Source organism: Triticum aestivum, chromosome 2D (genome assembly GCF_018294505.1).
Source record: "Triticum aestivum cultivar Chinese Spring chromosome 2D, IWGSC CS RefSeq v2.1, whole genome shotgun sequence".
Lineage (NCBI taxonomy): Eukaryota > Viridiplantae > Streptophyta > Magnoliopsida > Poales > Poaceae > Triticum > Triticum aestivum.
Genome location: NC_057799.1, coordinates 62,281,572 through 62,290,346, shown reverse-complemented (window position 1 = coordinate 62,290,346; position 8,775 = coordinate 62,281,572). Strand labels below are relative to the sequence as shown.

Below are 8,775 nucleotides of genomic sequence, written 5' to 3'. Positions count from 1 at the left end.
CCGAGGTCCTAGGAGAAAGGCACGTACCCGGAGGGTGCCCAGAAGGAGAGGTGGGATGAGTGGCGGGGCCGGTGGCTTTGGATCAAGGAGGAGGATCCGCAGGAGTTCTGCCGAGTTCGTTAGAGCCCGCCAGCCCGCAGCAGAGACTGGAGCGACCTCGACGGCGACGACAAGAAGCTCTCGGTCGCCACCACCAGGATCCATCGCCTCACCATGGCCGGGCTGACCCTTGTGATGATTGGGGCTGATTTCATCTGCCGCCGGATTGCCCCACTGCATAACAAGGGGAGGCCGGCCTGGGACTACATGAACGCGGCTGACGTCATGAGGCTTCGCCCCGGCCTGAAGCACAATTTCACGGTGATGGGGCATGCCCATTTCTGCCAGAGGCTTTTTCAGCTTAATGTGGGCAACCACTGCCGGGCTGAGAGGACCACCGGTGCCACGAAGACCCGCAAGGCCGTCAAGGGGCCCCTGTTTGGGTTGCCGGCGGGAGTGGTCCTGCTGAGCAACAACTTGCGCCAGACCACCATCATCGCAATGATGCCGGACTTCAACGCGCACGGCCTCGACTCGCTCTGGGTTGAGCCGGAAGCGGAGGAGGTGCAAGCGTTCTTCGATAACTTGTCGGAGGGCTATGTCCGCGACGAGCCGGTGCTCATCCGTGACACCACCAAGGAGGAGCTGGACTACATTGCTGCCAGGGCGTCTGATAACCCACAAGTATAGCGGATCAATTGTAGCCTCTTTCGATAAGTAAGAGTGTCGAACCCAACGAGGAGCTAAAGGTAGAACAAATATTCCCTCAAGTTCTATCGACCACCGATACAACTCTACGCACGCTTAACGTTTGCTTTACCTAGAACAAGTATGAAACTAGAAGTACTTTGCAGGTGTTGTTGGATAGGTTTGCAAGATAATAAAGAGCGCGTAAATAAAAAGTACGGGCTGATTAGATGAAGACAGAACTAAGTTAGTTTTAGTAGAGAGCTTGTTGTCACACAAGAAAGTTATTTTTCCCTAGGCAATCGATAACTAGACCGGTAATCACTATTGCAATTTTATTTGAGGATCATATGCACTTATGATTGGAACTCTAGAAAGTATCCGCAACTACTAAAGATCATTAAGGTAAAACCCAACCATAGCATTGAAGTATCAAGTCCTCTTTATTCCCATACGCCATGACCCACTTATCCGTGTTTGTGTTTCAGTCACTCACGCAACACAGACAATAAGCAAACCATGAACATATTGCAAACCCTAAAGCGGGGATCCCTCATCCTTGCGCGACATGGAGAGCACCATAGAACAGCACCAATAATAAAACATGCAACTCAAACCAATCGAGATCATCAATTAACCCATAGGACAAAACAGATCTACTCAAACATCATAGGATAGCCATACATCATTGGGAAATAATATATAACGTTGAGCACCATGTTTAAGTAGAGATTACAGCGGGTAAAAGAGGGGTTACACCGCTGCATAGAGGGGGGAAGAGTTGGTGATGAGGGCGGTGAAGTTGTTGGTGTAGATTGCGGTGATGCTGATGGCCCCGGCGGCGTTCCGGCGCCACCAGGAGAGAGGGGGAGAGAGCCCCCCTTCTTCTTCTTCTTCCTTGACCTTCTCCCTAGATGGGAGAAGGGTTTCCCCTCTGGTCCTTGGTCTCCATGGCACGGGAGGGGCGAGAGCCCCTCCGAGATTGGATCTGTCTCTCTGTCTCTCTCTGTTTCTACATTCTGGATTCTGCCCTTTCACCGTTTCTTTTATAACCGGAGATCCGTAACTCCGATTGGATTGAAATTTGAACACGATTTTTATCCGTATATTAGCTTTCTTGCGGCAAAAGAAGGGCAACAACCGCCTTACGGGGTGTCCACGAGGGTCAGGGACGCGCCTGCCCCCCTGGGGCGCGCCCCCTACCTCGTGGCCCCCTCGGGCATCGTCTCGCGTTGATTCCAATTCCCAAAATTCACATTTATTCCAAAAAAATCTCCATCAGTTTTTATCCCGTTTGGACTCCGTTTGATATGGATTTTCTGCGAAACAAAACACATGCAACAAACAAGAACTGGCACTGGGCACTGGATCAATATGTTAGTCCCAAAAATAGTATAAAAAGTTGCCAAAAGTATGTAAAAGTTGTAGAATATTGGCATGGAACAATAAAAAAATATAGATACGACGGGGACGTATCAGCATCCCCAAGCTTAATTCCTGCTCGTCCTCGAGTAGGTAAATGATAAAAAAGATAATTTTTGATCTGGAATGCTACCTAGCATAATCTTGATCAAGTAATCTAATCATGGCATGAATATTAAGACACGAGTGATTCAAAGCAGTAGTTTATCATTTGACATTAAGACAATAATACTTCAAGCATACTAATAAAGCAATGATGTCTTTTCAAAATAACATGGCCAAAGAAAGTTATCCCTACAAAATCATATAGTCTGGCTATGCTCCATCTTCACCACACAAAATATTCAAATCATGCACAACCCCGATGACAAGCCAAGCAATTGTTTCATACTTTTGACGTTCTCAAACCTTTTCAACTTTCACGCAATACATGAGCGTGAGCCATGGATATAGCACTATAGGTGAGATAGAATATGATGATGGAGGTTGTGTGGAGAAGACAAAAAGGAAGAAAGTCTCACATTGACGAGGCTAATCAATGGGCTATGGAGATGCCCATCAATTGATGTCAATGCGAGGAGTAGGGATTGCCATGCAACGGATGCACCAAGAGCTATAAGTGTATGAAAGCTCAAACTAAAAACTAAGTGGGTGTGCATCCAACTTACTTGCTCATGAAGACCTTGGGCATTTGAGGAGCGCATCATCGGAATATACAAGCCAAGTTCTATAATGAAAATTCCCACTAGTATATGAAAGTGATAACTCAAGAGACTCTCTATATGAAGAACATGGTGCTACTCTGAAGCACAAGTGTGGTAAAAGCATACTAACATTGTCCCTTCTCTCTTTTCTCTCATTTTTTTTCTCTTTTTTTTCTCTTTTTTTGGTGGGCTTCTTTGGCCTCTTTTATTTTGATAACCTCACCTAGGACAATGTTCTAATAATGATGATCATCACACTTTTATTTACTTACAACTCAATACTAGAACAAAGATATGACTCTATATGAATGCCTCCGGCGGTGTACCGGGATGTTCAATGATCTAGCGTAGCAAAGATATCAAAAAATGGACAAGCCATGAAAATATCATGCTAGCTATCTTACGATCATGTAAAGCAATATGACAATGAATGCTCAAGTCATGTATATGATGATGATGGAAGTTGCATGGCAATATATCTCGGAATGGCTATGGAAATGCCATGATAGGTAGGTATGGTGACTGTTTTGAGGAAGATATAAGGAGGCTTATGTGTGACAGAGCGTTTCATATCACGGGGTTTGGATGCACCGGCGAAGTTTGCACCAACTCTCGAGGTGAGAAAGGGCAATGCACGGTACCGAAGAGGCTAGCAATGATGGAAGGGTGAGAGTGCGTATAATCCATGGACTCAACATTAGTCATAAAGAACTCATATACTTATTGCAAAAGTCTATTAGCTATCGAAAGAAAGTACTATGCGCATGCTCCTAGGGGGATAGATTGGTAGGAAAAGACCATCGCTCGTCCCCGACCGCCACTCATAAGGAAGACAATCAATAAATAAATCATGCTCCGACTTCATCACATAACGGTTCACCATACGTGCATGCTACGGGAATCACAAACTTCAACACAAGTATTTCTACAATACACAACTACCCACTAGCATGACTCTAATATCACCATCTTTATATCGCAAAACTATTGCAAGGAATCAAACATATCATATTCAGTGATCTACAAGTTTTATGTAGGATTTTATGACTAACCATGTGAATGACCAATTCCTGTCAACTCTGTAAATAGATATAAGTGAAGCAAGAGAGTTTAATTCTTTCTACAAAAGATATGCCCACGCTCTAACAAATATAAGTGAAGCAAAAGAGCATTCTACAAATGGCGGTTCTCTATGTGAAGAGAAACAGGCAATCCAAACTTCAAATGATATAAGTGAAGCACATGAAGCATTCTATAAAGCCATACTCAAAAGATATAAGTGAAGTGCAATGAGCATTCTATAAATCAACCAAGGACTATCTCATACCAGCATGGTTCATAAAATAAAAGTGAAAACTAAATGCAAAAGACGCTCCAAGATTTGCACATATCGCATGAACGAAATGAATCCGAAAGCATACCGATACTTGTTGAAGAAAGATGGGATGCCTTCCGGGGCATCCCCAAGCTTAGACGCTTGAGTCTCCTTGAATATTTACTTGGGGTGCCTTTGGCATCCCCAAGCTTGAGCTCTTGCGTCTCCTCCTTCTACTCACATCGAGACCTCCTCGATCTTCGAACACTTCATCCACACAAAACTCAACAGAAAACTCGGTAAGATCCGTTACTATAATAAAGCAAATCACTACTCTAAATACTGTTGCAAACCCAATCATGTTTTTTTGCATTGTAGCTACTGTAATATAACTTTTCCATGGCTTAATCCACTGATAGAAATCGATAGTTTCATCAAAACGAGCAAACTATGCATCAAAAAATAGAATCTGTCTTAAACAGGACAGTCTGTAGTAATATGAACATTCACCATACTTCTGTTACTCCAAACATTCTGCCAAAATTAGTAAAAATAAACAATTTTTATATAAAGACAGTGCAAAAAGTTTCAGAACCGTTTGACATTCCAGTAAAAAATGTAAAATCGCGCACTACAGCCAAAGTTTCTGTTCTGCACCGCACAAACCAACAAGCAATGTAAACATCCTAAAGGCAAACCTTGGCACATTATTTTTATAATACAAAGGAATTGTACAAGGGGATAATTGTTTTTGTTGAAAAGTTTCTGTAATCAAGATTCACAAAGTTTCCGTAAGCATGAACAATGTTCAAGGAGCTCCCCTACTTCAACAATGCTTGTCTCTCTCACTGTCACTTTCCTTTTTGAAAAAGTTTTGGGTTCCCCTCTTTATTTTTTTTGTTTTTAAACTATATAAAAGCACTCAACAGAAATAAATGACTCTCTTAAACTTCTGAGTTGTCTCCCTGGCAGCGCTTTCTTTAAAGCCATTAAGCTAGGCATATAGTGCTCAAATAATGAATCCACCCGGATCCCAAGGTATATCAAAGCCAATTTTAATTAACAATGATTTATAATTTAGTAGTGAGAACAAAGTAACATATATCATGCAACAACGAAGTCTAACTCTTTTCCTATGCATCGGCATGTCATAAAAGAACAATTCATGCACACATAGTAAAGGCCAATGCATAGTATAAACAGTTTCTTGCAATTTTATCATATTGGAAACATAGAGAGGTGGAGATATAGTTCCTCTCTCATAATAATTGCAAGTAGGAGCAGGAAGCACATGCATATTATATCTATCAAAATCATCATGTGTAGTAGTAAAACGCAACCCATCAATATAATCCTTAATAGGGGCAAACTTCTCCGATATAGTGTAGTCGGGAGAATTCAAAAAGATAATAGGACTATCATGCGTGGGTGCAATAGCAACAATTTCATGTTTAACATAAGGAACTATAGCAAGTTCATCTCCATAAGCATAATTCATATTGGCATCTTGGCCACAAGCATATCAAGCATCATCAAAAAGGATATTTCAAAAGAATCAACGGGATCATAATAATGATCATAGCATTCATCCTTTGGTAAGCACGAAGGAAAATTAAACAATGTATGAGTTGAAGAGTTACTCTCATTCGAAGGTGGGCACGGGTGATCAATCCGCTCTTCCTCCTTTTGTTCTTCGCTCTCCTCCACATCTTTTTCATCCAATGAGCTCACAATGTCATTAATTTCTTCTTCCATAGACTCCTGCAAAATATTAGTCTCTTCTTGGACAGCGGAGACTCTCTCAATAAAATCATCAATATCGGAATTGAATTCATAATTCTCATAGCAATATTTAAGTATAGCAAAATTTTCAGGTCTATAAACTGAATCATCAAAATCTTCAAACTCTTTAAACAAAGATTCAATTTCATAAGCACCCATAAAAGCAACGAACTCTTCTATTTGTTCCACATCATAGTAATCATATATACCATTAGCATAAGAAGCTAAGGTTTCATTATCATTAAGTTCACATGAAAAGGGAAGGTGTAGAGCCTTCATCCTAGAGCAACAAGTATAATCATATCTCAAGCATAATTGTCGAGCATACCAATCCAACATATAAATTTGATCCCATAATAGTTTCCATTTTTGAGTCAAGTGATACTCCCTAAAGTATTCACGTTGATCCAATGTGTCTCCCATAACATAATTGAATGGGGTTTTCTCAGGATTATCAAAGTAGTACATAATATCTTTCACATAATGAGCATAGAGGGTTTTAGGAGGTTCCCCATCTCCATGAGTAGCAAGTAAACCTAATTTTTTTGGTATTTCGTTTTCCATATCCATAACTAAAGATAGATAATAACTTAGAACAGCAAATAAAAATTACTTAGTGATAAAGCAAACAAGCACACACGAGAATATTCACCCCATGCTATTGCTCCCCGGCAACGGTGCCAGAAAAAGGTCTTGATAACCCACAAGTATAGGGGATCAATTGTAGCATCTTTCGATAAGTAAGAGTGTCGAACCCAACGAGGAGCTAAAGGTAGAACAAATATTCCCTCAAGTTCTATCGACCATCGATACAACTCTACGCACACTTAACGTTTGCTTTACCTAGAACAAGTATGAAACTAGAAGTACTTTGTAGGTGTTGTTGGATAGGTTTGCAAGATAATAAAGAGCACGTAAATAAAAAGTAGGGGCTATTTAGATGAAGACACAGCTAAGTTAGTTTTAGTACAGAGCTTGTTGTCACACAAGAAAGTTATTTCTCCCTAGGCAATCGATAACTGGACCGGTAATCACTATTGCAATTTTATTTGAGGGAGAGGCATAAGCTAACATACTTTCTCTTCTTGGATCATATGCACTTATGATTGGAACAATAGCAAGAATCCGCAACTACTAAAGATCATTAAGGTAAAACCCAACCATAGCATTAAAGTATCAAGTCCTCTATATTCCCATACGCCATGACCCACTTATCCGTGTTTGTGTTTTAGTCACTCATGCAACGCAGACAAATAAGCAAACCATGAACATATTGCAAACCCTACAGTGGCGATCCCTCACGCTTGCGCGACACGGAGAGCACCATAGGACAGCACCAATAATAAAACATGCAACTCAAACCAATCACGATCATCAATTAACCCATAGGACAAAACGGATCTACTCAAACATCATAGGATAGCCATACATCATTGGGAAATAATATATAGCGTTGAGCACCATGTTTAAGTAGAGATTACAGCGGGTAAAAGAGGGCTTACACCGCTGCATAGAGCGGGGAAGAGTTGGTGATGAGGGCGGTGAAGTTGTTGGTGTAGATTGCGGTGATACTGATGGCCCCGGCGGCGTTCCGCACCACCGGGAGAGAGGGGGAGAGGGCCCCCTTATTCTTCTTCTTCCTTGACCTTCTCCCTAGATGGGAGAAGGGTTTCCCCTCTGGTCCTTGGTCTCCATGGCACGGGAGGGGCGAGATCCCCTCCAAGATTGGATCTGTCTCTCTGTCTCTCTCTATTTCCGCATTCTGGATTCTGCCCTTCCACCGTTTCTTTTATAACCGGAGATCCGTAACTCCGATTGGATTGAAATTTGAACACGATTTTTATCCGGATATTAGCTTTCTTGCGGCGAAAGAAGGGCAACAACTGCGTTACGGGGTGTCCACGAGGGTCAGGGGCACGCCTGCCCCCCCTGGGGCGCGCCCCGCTGCCTCGTGGCCCCCTCAGGCATCGTCTCGCGTTGATTCCACTTCCCAAAATTCACATTTATTCCAAAAAAATCTCCGTCAGTTTTTATCTTGTTTGGACTCCGTTTGATATGGATTTTCTGCGAAACAAAAAACATGCAGCAAACAGGAACTGGCACTGGGCACTGGATCAATATGTTAGTCCCAAAAATAGTATAAAAAGTTGCCAAAAGTATGTAAAAGTTGTAGAATATTGGCATGGAACAATCAAAAATTATGGATATGATGAAGACGTATCAGCGGCGGAGGCGGCGGTCGCCAAGGAGGCTGGCAGCGTCGGCGCTGTGGAGGATAAGGCGGACGCGGCCGCGGAGGAGAAGGAGCTCGCCCAGTGGTCGGAGTCTGCCGGGGAGGCCAGCGGCTCCGGCGCCGGGGCCCCCCTTGTTGAAGACGTGGGCGACGAGTCGTCCGAAGAGGAGGTCGAGGCTGATGACCCCCCGGCCACAGGGAAGAGGTGCGTCCTGCGACGGGCCGGCTCCGGGAAGCCGGTCCGGCCCGGCAAGACCGCGCAGCGGCAACAGGTTCCCGAGCAGTCCGTGCGCCAGACGAGAGCCACGGCGACGAAGGACGCGACATCGAAGAAGGTGGTGAAAACGGTGGTGGCGAAGAAGAAAGCGGCCGCCTCCTCTTCGCCCAAGCGACGCCGGACCCCATCCCCTTCTCCCCCTCCTTTGGACAGCACCTTGGAGGCTGATTTCGACCTCGGGTCTTTGGACAGCACCGAAGAGGAAAAGGAAGCCAGTGGAGGAGGAGGCGGAGAACGAGTAAGTTTTTCACCCCCATCACCTCCTGTACTCACGCCGGTGTTATCCTCCTTTGACTTGACGTTATCTTCACAGGGA

At 43.5% G+C, this 8,775-nt stretch overlaps 1 pseudogene; it reads left to right on the top strand.

Annotated features, from left to right (window-relative positions):
• Positions 1-543: 543 nt before the first annotated feature.
• LOC123055647 (peroxidase 1-like) overlaps positions 544-8,775 on the top strand; it is a 68,948-nt pseudogene continuing 60,716 nt past the window's right edge.